Raw genomic sequence first — 19796 nt, forward strand, 5'->3', positions numbered from 1 at the left:
CGCCGGGTCTGAGCGAGTCATTTACTCTCTTACCTTTGTTCTTTGATTAACATTAATGACACTTTAAGAGCAGCCACTGCTGACAGAGACGCGATCTGACACGCGTCACATGTTCTTACAAATCTCTATTTTAGAATTTATTTAAATCATGTAAGACTTCTCTTATGAGGACACTCAACAAAGCGGACATTTTGGCATAATTTGTGTGTGTTATGGTTTGTTCAAGACCAAAAGAGAACTCAACACTCTTCTGTGTGTGTGTGTGTGTGTGTAATAGGCTGCACTTACAGCGCAGTCTCTTTAGTCTTGTCGTGCTTGAACGGTTTAAAAGCATTCACATTAATAAGAGCGTGATCATTCAAAGCTAGTCAATTGCGTTAAATATTTTTTACGCTTTAAACGTTTTTTTTTTTTTTTTGCGGTGCCGCGGTGGGCAAGTGATGAAACCGGTGTTGTGACTGAACACCGTGTAACACCGTAAACACCGACTATCGTAGCAAGCCTAGTAACTAATAATTAAGAGTAATTAATTAGTTTGTACTAGATAATGGCAAATTGATGAATGGAGTACTTCACTATTATACAACTAGTAGTAATTACTGAATCTTTTATACTCACTGATCAATTAAAATAACTACTAAGTGGTTACGTATCACAAAATGGACACATCAAAATAATCCCGTGTTAGTGTAGCTTATTACAAGCCAACTGGCAATGGCAACTCTATGACTTATATATGGTCTTATACAGCTTAAGCATAAGCTTATGCATCAAAGCAAGACTAACCTAATGGCCCAAAAAACTCACAACCCCACTAAACTGCTTTAATGATGGAAATCACCATAAAATTATAAAAACGTACGTCTAGAACAGGGGTTCTCAAACATTTTGGAGCCAGGGTGTTACATGGATAGCAGATGAACCCAAGCGCAGACAGTATGCAACACACAATGTTTAATTAAAGACAAAAACAGGGAAAAACAAAACCCACGAGGGGGCAAAACAAGACAGGACAATGGAGACTAACTAGACTGAGACTGTGACAGATAACTACAAGTAAACAAACAACTAATACAGGCAATAGTGCAACAGGACAACAGCTCTTGACAAGATACTCAGACAAAGGTTTGACATGGATTAACAATGAACCGACACAGGACAGCAAACACAAGGGGATTAAATAGGGAGACTAATGATAACATAACAGGTGACACAGGTAAAGCAATAATGACGAGACTAATGATAACATAACTAGGGCTGGGTACCGAGTCTCGATACTTTTTAGGTACCGACCGAATTGCCTCGATACTATCGATATCGAAAAATGACATGTTGTTCGGTTCCAGATTTCGATACCTAAGGAGTTAACTCGTCAACGTCAGCGCTCAAACAAATACATATGAAATGCACAACGACGCGCATACATGCAAACTCTATTCACACGAAACGCGCGGAACTCTCCGCGCACACTCATATGAGACGCGCGCGCGGACGCACAAACTCTCGACACGCATACTTATGAGACGCGAGCACACACACACACAAACTCTCCGTGCTCATATTCATATGAGACGCGAGCACACACACATAATACCTTAAAGATGTGGAAAAGTCGATCAAAAGTGTGGCTACATTTCTCCAGGCTCGATGCCAACAGCGCGCGATGCAGTATTTGCGGAAAAAAATAATTGCTGCAAAGACCGGTACCACGACAAATATGATGAAGACCTTGACAGTGCACGGAGTAAACATAAGAGCAGAAAGTTGCTCCGTCTTCGACTGGTAAATGAAGAGATATCTTGATCACTCCAGTGTGTCACGTTTATCATTGGACTTTTAGTTTGTTTTTCTTATTCAGTGTTTTTCTTCTTCTCTGTCATCATTTTCATTAGTTCATTTTCATCACCTGTCTAGTTAATCAGTTAATCACCCTTCATTGTCATCACCTGTTGCACTCTCGTTATCATCTGTGTATTTAAGTTCCTGTCTTTCACCTTCAGTTGTCGGTCAATGTTTGTTTGTATATGTCATTGTGTATGGAGAGTGTTACCCTTGCCTGTACCAGTTTTGTTTAAGTTTTATTATAGTAAAAGTTTGAATTGGAACTTTGGTCCTCTGCCTGTCTTCATCCGCACCATACCCGTGACAGATTGACCGACCAAGAAAGTAATGGAGGAGGATGCTATGGAGGCATTTCTGTTTGATCAGAATGGGAGTTCATTGGAGGAGTTTGTTGAAGTTTACCTGCATCTGCATCAGGATGTTTACTGGGAGGAGGAGTTTTTGAAGCAACGGTTCTGGAGAGGACTTGATGATCCACTAGCCCAGATACTGCTGCTCAAAGACTTAGATCGACCTTTTATTGAGTTTATGGACAGAGCTCTTTGGGTTTGTGGTTCCTCCCTCACGGTAACACCAGCCGATCCAGAAGCAGTTGAGCAAGTCCCTGTCGTCTGTCCAGCCGATCTTGCACTTCTCTTCACGCATGCCGAGCCAGAGCTTCAAGTCCCGCCTGCTGAGCCAGATCTTCACGACCTGCCCGATCTTCACGTCCAGCCTGCAAAGCCCGAGATGATTCGCGCCTGTCCAGCCGAGCCTGCTCTTCACGCCAGTCCAGCCGAGCCTGCTCTTCACGCCAGTCCAGCCGAGCCCGCACTTCACGCTAGATCTGCCGAACCCAAGGCAGTATACGTCATGCCCGCCGCGCCAGGGACTGAGAGTATCATGCCTGCTGAGCTTTTTCCATTAATCCCGTCTGGCTTGGATCTCCCTCCACCGCTGGTCCCGTCCGGCTTGGATCTCCCTCCACCGCTGGTCCCGTCCAGCCCAGAGCTTCCTCCACCGCTGGTCCCGTCCAGCCCAGAGCTTCCTGCACCGCTGGTCCCGTCCAGCCCCGAGCTTCCTGCACCGCTGGTCCCGTCCAGCCCAGAGCTTCCTGCACCGCTGGTCCCGTCCAGCCCAGAGCTTCCTGCACCGCTGGTCCCGTCCAGCCCAGAGCTTCCTGCACCGCTGGTCCCGTCCAGCCCAGAGCTTCCTGCACCGCTGGTCCCGTCCAGCCCAGAGCTTCCTGCACCGCTGGTCCCGTCCAGCCCAGAGCTTCCTGCACCGCTGGTCCCGTCCAGCCCAGAGCTTCCTGCACCGCTGGTCCCGTCCAGCCCAGAGCCTTCGCCGCTGGTCCCGTCCAGCCCAGAGCCTTCGCCGCTGGTCCCGTCCAGCCCAGAGCCTTCGCCGCTGGTCCCGTCCAGCCCAGAGCCTTCGCCGCTGGTCCCGTCCAGCCCAGAGCCTTCGCCGCTGGTCCCGTCCAACCCAGGACCGCCTTCGCCGCTGGCCCCGGTCAGCTCAGAGCCCTCTTCGCCGCTGGTCCCATCCAGCCCAGGACCGCCTTCGCCGCTGGTCCCATCCAGCCCAGGACCGCCTTCGCCGCTGGTCCCATCCAGCCCAGGACCGCCTTCGCCGCTGGCTCCGGTCAGCTCAGAGCCCTCTTCGCCGCTGGTCCCGTCCAGTCCTAAACCGTCTTTGCCGCTGGTCCTTTCCAGTGCTGACCTCCCCAAGAAAATTTTGGGGGGGGGCAATAAGCCCTCTGAGGGGATCGTGGAGGCCCTTCTGACACGGTTCCCATGGCCACCCGAGGGGTCGTCTCCGCCATGGCCGCCCGAAGGGTCCACACCGCCATGGCCGCCCGAAGGGTCCACACCGCCATGGCCGCCCGAAGGGTCCACACCGCCATGGCCGCCCGAAGGGTCCACACCGCCATGGCCGCCCGAAGGGTCCACACCGCCATGGCCGCCCGAAGGGTCCACACCGCCATGGCCGCCCGAAGGGTCCACACCGCCATGGCCGCCCGAAGGGTCCACACCGCCATGGCCGCCCGAAGGGTCCACACCGCCAGGGCCGCCCGAAGGGTCCACACCGCCATGGCCGCCCGAAGGGTCCACACCGCCATGGCCGCCCGAAGGGTCCTGGCCGCCTGCACGTCCTGCTCCGCCCTGGCCGCCTGCACGTCCTGCTCCGCCCTGGCCGCCTGCACGTCCTGCTCCGCCCTGGCCGCCAGAAAGGCCTGCTCCGCCCTGGAGGCTTCCAGCTCCAGATCGGCCACCTGTTCATCAGCCTCCAGGGCGCCCACCCTCCCACCCCTTTGGATGTTTTACGGCGCGAGGACGCGCCTGGGGGGAGGGGGGGGTTCTGTCACGTTTATCATTGGACTTTTAGTTTGTTTTTCTTATTCAGTGTTTTTCTTCTTCTCTGTCATCATTTTCATTAGTTCATTTTCATCACCTGTCTAGTTAATCAGTTAATCACCCTTCATTGTCATCACCTGTTGCACTCTCGTTATCATCTGTGTATTTAAGTTCCTGTCTTTCACCTTCAGTTGTCGGTCAATGTTTGTTTGTATATGTCATTGTGTATGGAGAGTGTTACCCTTGCCTGTACCAGTTTTGTTTAAGTTTTATTATAGTAAAAGTTTGAATTGGAACTTTGGTCCTCTGCCTGTCTTCATCCGCACCATACCCGTGACACAGTGTTTATATTGCAATAAATAATAACCTACTGAATGTAGGCTACACTGCCGTTCAAAAATGTGTTGGTTAGTCAGAATTGTTTTTCAGTAAGGATGCATTAAAGTTATCAAAGGTGACATTAAAACTAGGGCTGTCAAAAGATTAATCGCGATTAATCACATCCAAAATAAAAGTTTGTGTTTACATAATATATGTGTGTGTACTGTGTAGAATTATTATGTATAAATACACACACATTCATGTATATATTTAAGGAATAATTGCATTTATATACTGTATATACATTTATATAATTTATATTATATATAAATATTTTATATATAAATATAAACAATTTTTCTTAAATATATACATGATTGTGTGTGTTTTTATATACATAAATAAATATACACAGTACACACACATATATTATGTAAACACAACCTTTTATTTTGGATGTGATTAATCGCGATTAATCTTTTGACAGCCCTAATTAAAACATGTGTAATGTTACAAAATATTTCGTTTTTAAATAAATGCTTTTCTTTAGAATTTTTTATTCATCAAAGAATCATGAAAAAATTGTCATAGTTTCCAAAATATTAAGCAGCAAACTGTTTTCTTATTTCTGAAGGGTCATGTCACACTGAAGTAATGATTTTGGAATAAATTACATTTTGAAAAATATAAGAGATACGATTTTAAATTGTAATACTATTTCACAATATTACTAAAGTTTTACTGTATTTTTTTATTTAAAAATTCAGCTTTGGTGAGCATGAGCGCTTTATAAAAAAATGTTTGTTCCTTTGTGCACTGGCTAAGGAGCATGAGTCAAACTGAAAAAATAAAACTAAATAAATAAAAAATAAAAGTTTTTCTGAGGTAATATCTTATGTAATCTTGTTAAAATGGATTTCATAAAATTGGTATCGAAAAAAGTATCGTTAGGAACCGGTATCGAAACAGAGGTATCGAAATTGGCACCGGATCGAAAGATTTTGAACGATGCCCAGCCCTAAACATAACAGGTGACACAGGTAAAGCAATAATGACGAGACGAGGATAACAAGGAGGGCGGGGCTAGATGAGGACAACACAAGCACATGGCCCAACAAGGCCATGTGTTTGCACATAAAACATGGGTCTGTCATGATCCTGCCTCAAGACTTAAAGAAAGACAAGGACTAGATGGCAGAATCATGACACAGGGACCCCTTACAGGGGAAAAAAATTTCCAAGGACCCCCTCATATTTATAACAGTGATTGAGCCCATATTTAATGTCGGAGCGGCTAATTAAATATTTTTGAACAAATGGTCTCCACCCGGGGTCATATGCAGGAAGTTCTAAATAGCCTACTGAGGTCCCAAAAGTGATCTTGCTAGGGGGGTTCGGGGGCATGCCTCCCCAAGCAATTTTAGATTTTCTTGATCTACACATGCATTTTAAGGTGTTTTAAGGCCCAAAAATGGGATAATTAGAGCTTTAAAAGCATGTCAGTGGGCATACATTTTTTGTCAAGCAGATGACAGTTTAAATTTGACAATGAATGATCCACATACAAAATGGAAATGCAAAATGTATATGTGTTTTGATGTAGCCTACATGTGAACAATAATCAATCACATATTCCTAACAGCAATGGCTTCAAATGAGAAATGTTTCAAGGATTATTTTGCATAGATGTTAAATTCCAATATTTGAACACATTCGAGGTACACAAATATAGCTTATATTTATACAATAATAATGCCAATATGTTTAATAGGTGCTTGTGTTGTTAAAGGGCACCTATTATGACATTTAAAATGTTCCTAATGTTGTTTAGGGAGTCCCCAACAACAGTTTTACATGCATGCAATGACAAAAAACACTTTTGTTGTCGTATAATATGCATTTATTTTTACCTGATTTGCTCACCGACTCCCAAATGAATCGTTCAACGACTCATTTTTCAAACCCCTCCTTTGCGCGACGCTAATCTGCGATTGGTCAGATGACCCAGCAGTGTTTACAGAGATAATACTTATTGTTTAACACGGAGTACAATGATGCTTTTATCAATTAAATCGTGTTATAATAATGATTATAGTCCACTGCTTTATAGTTTGTAGTAAAAAACTAAAAATAAGATAAAGAATGTAATGTTATGTTAGCGAGCATAGCCTAGAGTTCATATTGTAAAAGCACAATCAGTCTTTGTTTGCGTTAGCCCGATGCATAAACACAACGTTTTTACACAAATAAAAAAAATAAAATGCAGTTACGTTACTACGAGGTATTACTCTATTCTTTAAGACAACTCCGAAAACAACGACAAACACTTCACATATCTCAATACAATTGTCATTGAAGACCTAGAAGCTAAACGGTGCTTACACAACAAACAAAATAATTATTAAGCATGCTACATAATAGAGGTCGACCGATAGTGGATTTTACCGATAACGATAGCTAGGTTGGGCCATACTTGCCGATAACCGATTAATGAACCGATAGTTTTTAAAATTGATACTGGATAAAAACAAACATAACACTCCAAGTAAAACAGTGCTGAACTTTATTATAAAAATAAAAAACTGTATTGAACCATGAAAACATGCTAAATGAAATAAATATATAAATGTGAATAAATATTTAAGTCAATAAAAGACATTCATTCAAACTGAAACAAAAAGTAATACTCTAAATAACAAATAAAACCAGTTACATTCAAAATGTAACTATTTAACTGTTCTTTTCAAGCCAACTTAATTAATGAAAAAGTAACAAAATTTGTATTAAAGTGAAGATGAAAAAAATAAATAACCGAAATCGAATGCTTTTCTGATTCGTTTATGTTTCTGTCGGCTGTATGAACATATCAGTTTGCTTACGTCTCTAGCTTTAAATATGCAACTTATCTGCATATGTAATGCATAAAAGTGACCAGCTGGATATGAACTAATGCAAATAGAGGTAACAATTGTGACAATAAACATTCGGGTCGGACTTACGTTTATGTTTGTCAGTGTTTTAACCGCTTGAGGTACTAATGTTAGCGTCCTCTCAGCCTCGAAGGCAAACAAACGCCTACTGTCTCTACTAATGCAGCATTTAGTCAACAAATTAATCACTTTATAATGATATGACAAAATGTACTGTATACATACGTTTGAGCTGTCGGTGCTTTAAACGCGCATCTGATGTCAGCGCTCTCCACGCAGCATGTGCTCTCAGTGCAGCACGCAGCATCACGTGTCGAAATAAACAACACGAGGCACAAGTTTTTATTACACCTCTAGAGGCCGCTCTTGTACTGCATCATGCCAGCAGACCCTTCTCAGCTCTGACACTGTGTAATGAATGACAGCGTGCGCTTCTCAGCCGCTCCAGCAATGGACGCAACCAGGAAAAACTATCGGTATATATTTTTGCCGATAACGATAGTTCCACCAGTCAACAATCGGTGCCGATTAATCGGCAAAACCGATGAATCGGTCGACCTCTACTACATAAAACATAAAAGCAACAATTATTAATAACACTTACAGGTTGTGATACGGAGGAGGAAGCTGATGCAAATACACTTGGAACTGAACCTTCCTTCAATATCAGTCGGCTCGCGAATCCAAGTTTGAGTGCATTTAAGTTGGTAACGTTAAAGCAATCGTCTTCAAAATGGCGTGAACAAAGCACAAGGCTCGGACTATACTTCTGTGGTATAGTTGTATATATGAATTGTAGCCACTTAGTCTTCAAATGCTCCTCCTTGGGCAGATGAAAAAAGTTGTCTTTTGAGTCGCACTTCAGAACACAGCGTCTCGTCGCCATGATATTTCCCTGCTGGCCTTGGAGCGCAATAAGTGGGCGTATCGTATTCAAATAACTTGACAAGTTGACGTCATCTAGTCAGAGAAAAAGCTTCGGTCTTCTAACGATTCATAAAAATGACTCAGAGTCGACTCTTACTTTTGAAAGACAATAACTTTATATACGGTGCACTTTCATATTTCAAACTTTGCAGGATGTTTTTGTTCACTTAGATCTATGTTACACACTACATGAAAGATAAATTTCAAAATTCCATAATAGGTGCCCTTTAAATCGAGCTTATATCCACTGTAATTAGCGAAAAAACATACAGTATATCTGTGTTAAATAGGAATCCATAATGTTAATCTCATCCTGGGCACAGTATGCTTCTCTTGACCTGTAGCTATTTCCTTTCCCAAAGCTGAGCTTTGGTTGATACTTTGCAAACTGATTGTTTCTGTCGTTCGTTTAAAACTTCTATCTAAAACAGCTGTTTAGTTTAGCTATTTAGGCCTACATCTTTTCTCACACTTTATGACCGCTAACTGAAGCGTCGTGCGGGAATTCGCGCTCGGCTTGCAGCTTTTGTGAACATATAAACCCGCCTACTTTGAATTCATCTCACTCAAACATTTTGACATTGACGAGCTGTTAGTCTGCCTTCATAGTGTACAACAGATAATGAAATTAAGCAGAACTTTTTATAAGTTCGGTTGACTGTATTTTATTTTGATAATGAACAGGCTGCGATGTCAAATTAGCAGTGCTAGAACTGACATATTGTGCGCGCACGTGAGATGCTGGCGCGATTACTTGGATTTTTTCCTCAGCAGGGGAAACAAAGGAATACAATATTTATTATTTTTTAAAATAAAGAAAACAGCAGGATGCGGGTTCATGCCGCCTCTGTCTCCTTTCTGGCGCACGTGCCCCAAAATCAACCAGAGCACAGCGAATAGTCTACTTGACGCACAGACATAAGAAATAGGCTTATCTATCCCTAGAAACCTTTAAAGTGCCTACTGTATTATTTGACGTTAAATGCATTATATAAATCACTTTGAAATAAATAGCATGTTTTCAGATGATAAAGAAAACACGACTTACAGTCCGGAAAAAACGGTAGGCTGTTATAAATTATTTCGCGGACCCCACTTTGAGAACCACTGGTCTAGAAGGTCCAACACATCTGATAGTTTCTGGGATACTGATAACTACACTGAACAAAATTATAAACGCAACACTTTTGTTTTTGCCCCATTTTTCATGAGCTGTTCGAGTGGCACACCTGTGCAATAATCCTGCTGTGTAACCAGCATCTCGATATGCCACACTGTGAGGTGGAGGATTATCTCGGCAAAGGAGAAGTGCTCACTAACACAGGTTTAGACAGATTTGTGAACAATATTTGAGAGAAATAGACCTTTTGTGTACATATATCTTTGAGTTCAGCTCATGAAAAATGGGGGCAAAAACAAAAGTGTTGTGTTTATCATTTTGTTCAGTGTAGGATTAACAGCTGATAGATATCCATTAACAGCCAAAACCTGTGTTTTCAATTGAAGCACTGTGTTATACTTCCGGTCACCAGTCACAAAAACAAATGTACAAGTATTACGAGCAAAATATATATGCAGGAGTATAATTCTCAAAATATATCAGTAGTAGACCCTTTAAAGAATATATGTACAAAATATGAAAGTTCTACCTGTTAATTAAGATGTTTTACATACTACTTTTTGTCTTGATGTCTGAGGAAGACATCTTCTTCTAGACGTGCAAGCAGGAAGTAAACTGATCTGGGGTGCGTTTCCCGAAAGCATCGTTAGCCAACTATGGTCGCAAGTTCCGTCGTTATCAGCATAGTTCAACGATTTGGTGTTTCCCGAAACCATCGTTCCAACGAACGTTCGCAAACAGCATCGCAAACTTGTGTGGTTGAACGACAGCTCTCGAGCTGTGGTTAGAAGCATAGTTTCTAGTTTACATGAGATGTAGACTGAATAAATCCTTATCTTTAGCAAAATAAGCAAGCTGACATTCAGTGCAACCCGTGTTTTTTATTTAGAATACATACAAATGTAATTTACGTCTTCTAGTTTGTCAAGAGATTTAAAGCACCGTTTTTGAAGACTGCGCATGTGCGAACGTGCTCTACTGTGTAAGAACGAGCCAAATATTGAGTCTGGTAATAAAGCAAAATAACTGAGAATTTTTTTTAATGGTCTTCAGATGCCATGTCTGTAACTTATATGACAAAATCTAGCGTTAATTCGATCTCAAATAGATTAATTAAAATAAGTTATTAGTCCACCACGTGCGAGACGTCATAAACCAACGTGGTTGAACGATATTTTGCGACATACGGTTTCGGGAAACAGTCGTGACTAGCTAGTGGATTTCTCCAACGATGCATCGTACTATGGTAGTTAAGCAGTGAGCGATATAGTTGTACGGGAAACGCACCCCAGGTCATTAGGGCTGAACGATTTTGGAAAATAATCTAATTGCGATTATTTTTACCAATATTGCGATTGCGATTTAATATGCGATTATTTTTTAAGCTCTTTATCTTTTATATTATTCAACAAACACAAGCAATAAATCATTGTAAAATATGGGTGGGAATCTTTAGGCACCTCATGAGCCGATCAACTTTTTTTATTTAATAATTAATCTTATTAATAAAACTTTAAATATTTATTTAATTACATATGTAATTATAAGTAGGCTACTTTTAAAAATAATTACACATTAAAAAACGAAATTAATACAGTTACATGTTAATAATTTTAAATAGGCTATATAAACGAATAGCTTCAAAACATAAAAGTTATCAAAAACATTACAAGCAATAAACAACGAGTGCTTTCAGTATTTAAGAGTCGCCTGAATGTTTTCCATTCAAGAGCTGTGATTAAGTGATTTTTCTTTCTCAGTTTAGATACGATAAGCTGCTTCACACTAATGCACAGATCTCTTTTGAAATATAATATGTGGTTTGTACTGTCTGTTTAATAACTTAAGACATAACTGACTGTTTACATTAATTTCGCGTCATAAACGCATTTTGAGATGCAAGTTAGGCTATATTTAACCACGTAGACAGAGTGGCTCACAGCCGCATGTGAGAGCGCTCTTCACAAAGTGGGCGTGAGTATTTGAAATTGAAAGCAGCTTCTGTCGATGGTTTTCATGTTTTTATTTTTAATATATAAGCCAACTGCATTCCAAAAGACATATGGTGCCTTTATAGAGCATTTGTAAGGAAAATACCGGCGGGCGGGACCGCGCACTACTAGAGTAACATCAAGCGCACGTATTTCACAGCGCATAGTGCCATACACAGAGGTGCCATATGATCTAGTGCAATGAAGCCCGCGAATGTCCAATTCGCTTAAACTTTTCCGAACTGTATGAAAGACTATTTTTCGGAAGGTTCGAATGTGTTTGTGTGTGTATGACAGGAATTAGAAGCAAGCAGAATACGGTTGTGTATAAAGCACACGCAGCGTCATCACGCCTCTGTGTTTAAAACTAAGCTCAGACTCGATTCTGAAATTATCTGAATCCATACAGAATCGTTGAAGAGAATCTATAACACAATCACATAAATTAAACAAACTGTACGTTCTTTCCTGTAGCCTATGCCAGGCCTATATGCGTAGCGTAACAAGTTGATGCTTCATCTGCAGCGCAGACTGCTTTACTATCGCGTGTCACGTGACCAGAGAGTAATCGCAGCTTTTGCGATTACAAAATCACGTTTCATCATATCGTGATATTATCGCAAATGCAATTAATCGTTCAGCCCTACTGGTCATGTGACCTTTCACACTAGTCACATGACATTAATCGATTTTTTAATCAATCTATTTTTTCATTTAAAAGTTGAATTTCTTGCCCAAAGCCAATAACAAAAAATTTTGAGCTTCCAGAAATAAGAAAAAAGATGCAGTCATAATTGTGACCGGTGGGATTAAACGGTTAATTATAAGGTTTAAGTTTACACGACAACAATGTATTAAAAAGAGAAACGTTTTTATTTAGTGTTTTTTGCGTACAGGTGAAAATGTAGTAAAACGAGTTCACACAGATCCGCCAAACTAAAACGACTGAAAACACGTGCCAGGCCAGTAGAGGGCGATGTCACTTTGTAAAGAAACACTACACCCCTATAGACCGTTTTCACACACTCGTGTTTTGTAGTTTACACGGAGATGATAACGATATAATTAAAATAAATGTGCACTTCGAAACCCATTTTCAAAAGTCAGCATTTGCAGGCCTCCAAAACGCTGTTGTTGTTTACATGAACAGCCAAAACACATAAAAAGTTTCCCGCTTTAGTTAGAAACAGTGTCATGTAAACCAGCAGTTCCCAACCTTTTTTTGTCTTAGACCCCCTTTTTCCCAAGAAAATATTTTAGGGCCCCCTTCACATTTAATGATATTATCGCTCTTGTAAGCTTGCTGCAAGGATGACAAAATATGTTGTTTTCAAACAAACGGTATGTTTACTATAACCAGATATGTTTATGCACAAATAATAGCCTATAATAATGAAAATAGAATAACAAAAACATAAGTAGGCCCTTTGTCATTTAAACAAGAAAGCCTAGGAGTAGCCTATAAATTCGCCCTATTTGAAATGCAATAACAAAAATATTCACACTGGTGTGTAGGTAAAATAAATAAAGAATATAGGCTAATACTAAATGAGTGCAGTCTGGGGACATCAATACTTGCATGTTATTTGTGAGGCTTTATCAATCTGAGGCTTTATTTTTGACGCTATAGCGAGCGATAATAAACTTGCGTTTATTAACAGAGTAATGCGTCTTTCGGAACATTGTCGCCGGAACTACTTCTCTCTGTGTACGTCTGTGACGAGTCACGCAGGTCCTGGGCTCCTCCGCATCCGAACCTGTGTAAAATAGTCCCAGTGTAAACACTTATTATAGGAGCACCAGTGGCTCAGGATAAGACAAAACCACGGATTGGAAAATGGATTCATGATGAACTCTCTCATTATATACATTTTGAACAGAAAAAAGTTAAGGACTTTTATTTAATGCTCATTGCCCAAAACTTTTCAAAATATGACGCGACCCCCCACAGAGCTCGCTGACGCCCCCTTGTGGGCCGCGACCCCCTGTTGGGAACCGATGATGTAAACGACACTGCTAAAATAATAAAAATTTAGATTTAACCCAGATATAATTCACCTGCCTGTATCTGTGATCCTGAAGAGCTTGTTTCGGTGTGTTTGATTAGTTGTGTAGCTAAAATCTCCAGGACAGTGACACTTGAGCGCCAGAGTTGAGGTTTTTATTTATTTAATCAATACAACAATGTCTAAGGCAGTTCATTTCATTTTATTAAAGTGACGATTATCAGAGTACATTTGCACATTTTGCCTGAACTACATATTAATATGTTTTATATTCCTAGTGTAAACGAGGCAGGGTTGTGTTTTATATTATGTTCTGTTATAAATAAACATGCAGCGGTGAAGATAATCAGTACAAGTGTTTCCTGAACCACATTTGTGTGGCTATTATTATGTTTAAGTCGTTATTTTTTTTAAATGAAAACGAAAACTGACAGAGGGGTTTTAAATAACATATTTAATTTTATTGTTGCCTAAAATGTACATAACCGGCGTAGGTGGAGCGATCCATTTGCAGAATCACTGGGGTAGTTCGTTCTCCTGAGCCGAACTTTGTGTACTTGGGATTGAGAAACGCCCCATATATTTCTCTTGTGTTTGGCAGGGAGTGCTGTGGCTTCACCCTGGACAACTGTCCTTTCCCTTTTTTATTGTTTAATGTGGTAGTTACACTTGAGTATAAATTTTTTTGCATCCCCTTTTCATCCAATTTCTTCTTTTCTTGCTCAGTGTATTGTACGCTGCTAGCTGACTGCAGGCAACTACTAGGCACTGGAATGTAATGAATGTTTTCATCTGATATTTCATGATGAATGCTTTTGTGTAATAAAATGTTTGCAAAGCCTTCTCGAATGGCAGAGAAATGACTGACAGCAGGCAGATGTAAATGTAATAATCATATGACTGCGTTCCCAGAAAAATACAGAAGAGGATCAAAATTGCATGTATTGCCACACACACTCACACACACTCATCTAAACAAACTAAGCCTGAGCATCTTTCTGAAACACAACTGTTATACTAAACCAGTTAGACTTCACTGTTATACAACATGATAACTTTTCATATTAATGTCAAAAATCATATTCTTCAAACTGTTTTATGATGTTCATTAAAGGTAAAATGTACAATAAGGCTGTTCATAACTATACATTATGCATTAGTTAAGAAGATGTCATTGATTCATCTTTCTCAATGTTAATTTACACATGCTACTATCTTAACATTAATAGTGCATTATGCTGATGCATTATTTAACATGTATAGGTGATGATCAACACATTTATAACATTTAGGCTATTAAAGTCCCTGTAAAGGCAATTCTAAAAAAAAATTCTAAACACATTATAAATGTTAGAAATGTATTGCTAAAACATATTACAAAGACTGTGAACTGCGAAGTACTGAATTGTGGAGTTAGACCGTTAAACAGTTTTTCACCATTGCTATTTTCCGGATTTTTTGGGCGGGGCTAAAACGGGGGCTCGATGACGCACTGGAGCCCCTGAGCTCCTGGACACGCCCCTACTTGATGACGCACTGGAGCCCCTGAGCCTGGCCGCTCTCTAACAATATAAACAGAGCACATTCGCATCAGTTTGGCGCTCAATCGCGAGTTACTGTCAGTGTCAGTACTATTATTACTACAGCCTACAGTTTGCTAGTTAGCTATGCCTTCGTCACGGAAATGCGTACTATCTGGATGCGATCATACGAAACAGATCGGTGTCCTTATTTACATTTCCTAAAAACGATCACATCAAGAAAAGGTGGATTACCGGTAAATTTGTGAAGAGCTGAGGATCACCACCAAAACCCGCCTCTGTAGTGATCATTTTACACGGGATAGTTTTATAAACTTTCGTCGGAGACAACTGGGATGCTCTGATAATCCGCTGTTACTGGTGAATGTGGCCGAACCGACTATCTCCCGCCTCGGCCGTCATCCTCCCGTCGCGCCGACACCTGGTCCCATCTTCGGCAGTGCGTGCCCACCAATGAGGGTAGGCTGCCTTGTGTGCTTATGTTATAATTATAGTAGGTAGTCAACAGTAAGTAGGCTACTAAATTCCGCAACTCTCTAACGTGTTTTTTTTGTTTATTTATATGATCAATATGATTCCTTAGCCAAGTAATTTAAACTATTATCTGTTCACAAAGCAGCCCCTTCCGACCACGAAAGAGACCGAGTCTTTCATGCATAAAGTCACTGGAGAAGTTGGATGTCAGTCAGACAGGTTTCAGCGCAGCCGGCGGACACGCCCCCAGCGTTTGAGAGCAGAGACCACTGCTCATTTTTTCAAGATTTTAATAGCTTATTTTATGTACTTGCCGGCTTTTTTTATCATTCAAATTTGGCTGGGTGGCTAATAACACATTTTTCTGTGATATGACAAACTCAGAACACATACTTAATTTTGACTTTACAGGGACTTTAACTAAAACACAAATATATTAGTAATTTCTTCCCCCTGAGAAACATTATTTTGAGGTGAGATTGGTTGGAAACAGCAATGCAATCTAATGGATTAATCTTAGATGTATATTTTCTGTTGCTTAAATACTAATAAAGCGTTTTCTTAGAAGTGGCAGGGCTCGCAAAATCGCCCGCCCGACGTCCCGGGGCTATTGTGTTTTCCAGTCGGGCTACCAAAATGCATAACCGGCCTGCCCGACGGGCTATCTGAAATAGTGTTCGCTTCAGTCTTGTTATAATCAGATTCAGCGCGTTCTTCGTCTTCAATCCGCAGTGGCGCCGAACAGAGCGCACGTCAGAAACAGAGGACAGGGTGTGTGTGTGTGTGTGTGTGTGTGTGTGTGTGTGTGTATGTATCGGAGCCTCATTGGTCTGTCACTGCTCGTCAATGTCAGAATATTAGAGATTACCAATCAAATCAAAGTAGTATCAAACTACTGAGCGCGAATTTGAGCAGAGCGACTCGATGCTTCAGTTTACGGTCAAGTGCGATAATGTAAGTAGCTAAACTAAATATTTCACATTTGACTTTTGTTTTTAGGTCATAAATGTTAAACAAATGACAAATTATCAGGCAAACGAATTTACTTGTCTAATTTCGCCATTTTGAACTGAAAATAGGCCTTTGTAACGTGACTTGTGGAATGTAATTCGTTTACTGACATTGTCATTGTTTACAATTTGTAGTCTTCAGTAAATTAAAAAAGTTCAGCTTTAGGAGGGGAAGAGACAGGGCAAGATGAGGAGACTGAGAGAAAAAGAAAGAGTGATGGATAAGAAGTGAGAGCAGGTATTGACAAATACTGCCCGCTGACATGGTTTTAAAGCTATTTCTTATCCTTTTTTTGGCCTTCAAACGTCTTGAAATGCACATATCAGAGAAATAAAAAATGTGAACCCCCTAACAACCTTACCTTTAGGACCTATTTGATTATAAAGCCCTGTCTACGGCCCTGTATTAAGATCAATAATGAATGTGTACATATTGTGAATAAATTTAATAATCTTAGTTAGGCTACCTAGCTTTCCTAGTAGCTTTCAGTAAATGAACGTGTCTGAGAAAATGATTCATAAATCAACCTATCAGCTGACCCCAAGTTTACTTTCGTCATTGACAGACAAAAATGAAAAGCCTATCAGTCAAAGCTCAGCTTTAGGACGGGAAGAGCCAGAGCAAGAGAAAAACAAAGAGAAAAAGAGTGATGCTGATGAGGAGAGAAAAATAACCAGCTGTGTGACATGGTTTTAAAGCTATTGCTGTCCAATTTTTTTGGCATTCAAAACATCTTAAAATGCACATATGTAGATCAGAGAAATCAAAATTTTCTCGGGCCCCCGAACACCCCTAACTAGTCTACCTCACATTTGGGACCTCAGTGATGATAAAACCCTGCCATCTGCATGTTAATGAAACTAGTTAATTGTGAGCGTTAGACCCTAACCCAAAGTGTTGCCTTTTTTTTTCTTTTTTCATCATACCCTCATTGGGGGCTGAGCCACAGACATGTTCATGTTCCACACTGGTCACACACATTTCACTTCAGAGAACCAGATGTATATTTGTATTGATGATTCTAATTTGATTATTTTATATCCAATTGTTGATATTTGTGTTTTGAAAAAGTTTTTGATTCATGTTTTGACTCCTAACCAATTTTCTACATTAAAAATTGTCTTTTTATGTGGGCTAGTAAAATTAATTTCGGGCTACCTAAATCTGAGCGATTTAGAAATTTTGCGAGCCCTGAGTGGAATCTATGTTCGTATGTCTCTTTACAAAATAAAAGTATTATGATATGGCTGGACCTTTTTATAATGTGAAATGATGTATTAAGTAAAGGCATTGTAAACTTTTAATGTTAAACATTGTATATGTAATGACCAAAAACTAAAATGAATTAATGTTGTAAAGATGTATTGTTCATTGTATGTCAATGAATACAACCACAAAACACTAATTACTTTAAACATTTCATAATTAATACATAATCAATTCTTCTTTCTTTTTTTTTACTTAAACGTAATTCTCTGATTAAATTGCTTATTATCATGCATATTATAGGATATTGGGTGTTTATTAGTACTTATAATGCACATATTAATGCCTTATTCTGCATGATCATATTCTACATCCCTAATTGCTAACTATTAATAAGCAGTAATTAGGAGTTTATTGAGGCGAAAGTCATAGTTAGTGAGAATTGGACCCTAATCTAAAGTGTGATCAATGATCTTATTATGTAGAAGAGTTTCTAAAGAGGTTTTGTTTAAATAAACCACAAAATAGAGAAATAAGAATAAAGGGTAAAATAGCAGAATTCATTTTCTTTACGCAAAATATGATTTGTGTTGTTTTTTACAGACTCGTGTGAACCGAACTCACTTGTCAATTATCAATTATTTGTAATCAGATTTCAGCGATTAGTGTATTAAGGAATCTGAGCTCGTCAAATCTGCTGCTGATAATAAAGTGTTGCAACACAACAGCTGCTGCTGAGGACAGAAACATGAGATGTGCTGATCTGCATACTGTGGTTTCTGTCTACAGTAGAAAACACCTTCCGGCGTGCAAAGAAAGCTTCTCTCCTGCCTTTGAACACACTAATGATGATCCTCTCAGGGTTTAATGACACTATTGTCTGCGCACACACACACACACACACACACACACACACACACACCTTCTGTCAGAGATTCAGCTACAGACGTTACTCCACATGCTGACTGATCCAGTCTATAGCTAATCTATATTTACAGAAAGGACCAACAGTATTCGATACTGCACGACATACTTCACTAATCATTGAAACAAAATATATTGTAATTATGATATGCAACATTTAATTACATTATACACTCACATAATTGGGTTACACTTTATTTTAAGCTGTCTTTGTTACACTGTAATTGTGCATTTAAGTGCTGAGTGATATCAAGTATCTGCATGCACTTACTGTAGGGTCAGGATTAGGGTTTGGTTCAGGGTTAGTTGCATGTAATTATGCATAATTTATTACTATAGTAACTACATGTAACATATGTAACAGTGACACTGTAATAAAGCGTTACTCATAATTGCTAATGTATGTACTATAATCAAAGATGACAATGAATGGAAAACTTGAGCTCATCTGTCTTGGATAAACCATTAGACGAAGTGCATTACAAACATCAAAGATCTCTGTGATTTATGAAGGACAATAACTAGGTGGTCAAAAGATTGGATTCATTTAAAAAAAAAAAATTTGTTTAAAAAAAAGTCTCTTCTGCTTTTATTTGATAAAAAATACAGTAAAAACAGTTAAATATTATTAGAGTTTAAAATAACTGTTTTCTATGTGAATATATGTTTTGTAACATAAATGTCTTTACTGCACTTCAATCAATTTAATGCGTACAAGTTGAATAAAATAATTAATTTAGATTTTTTTTTAAAGATCTTACCCCAAACCTTTAAACAGTAGCGTATCAATGTTTCCACCAATATCTGAACTGTTTTCAACATTCAAAATAATCAGAAATATTCATAATAAATCATCACATTATACTGATTTCTGAAGGATCATGTGACACTGAAGACTGGAGTAATGATGCTGAAAATTCAGCTTTGATCACAGGAATAAATTACACTTTACTATATTATATTCACATAGAAAACTGATGATTTACATTATAATAATATTTCACTGTTTTTACTGTATTTCTGATCAAATAAAATCAGCCTTGGTGAGCAGAAGAGACTCTTGCAAAAACGTAACTTCCAAACCTTTGCTCGCCAGTTGTAGATGTTCATAAGAATGTATTTAATAATAATAATAAGCGTTGTTTTATAAAGCGCCTTTAAAGCAGC

At 39.5% G+C, this 19796-nt stretch overlaps 1 protein-coding gene across 4 annotated transcripts in view; it reads right to left on the reverse strand.

The window, feature by feature from the left end:
* LOC307010241 (neurexin-1a-like) overlaps nucleotides 1-19796 on the reverse strand; it is a 152395-nt gene that overhangs the window by 125264 nt on the left and 7335 nt on the right. The gene's annotated exons all lie outside the window — the stretch shown is intronic.

This window comes from Phoxinus phoxinus (assembly GCF_949152265.1).
Source record: "Phoxinus phoxinus genome assembly, chromosome: 14".
In the NCBI taxonomy this organism is placed as follows: Eukaryota; Metazoa; Chordata; class Actinopteri; order Cypriniformes; family Leuciscidae; genus Phoxinus; species Phoxinus phoxinus.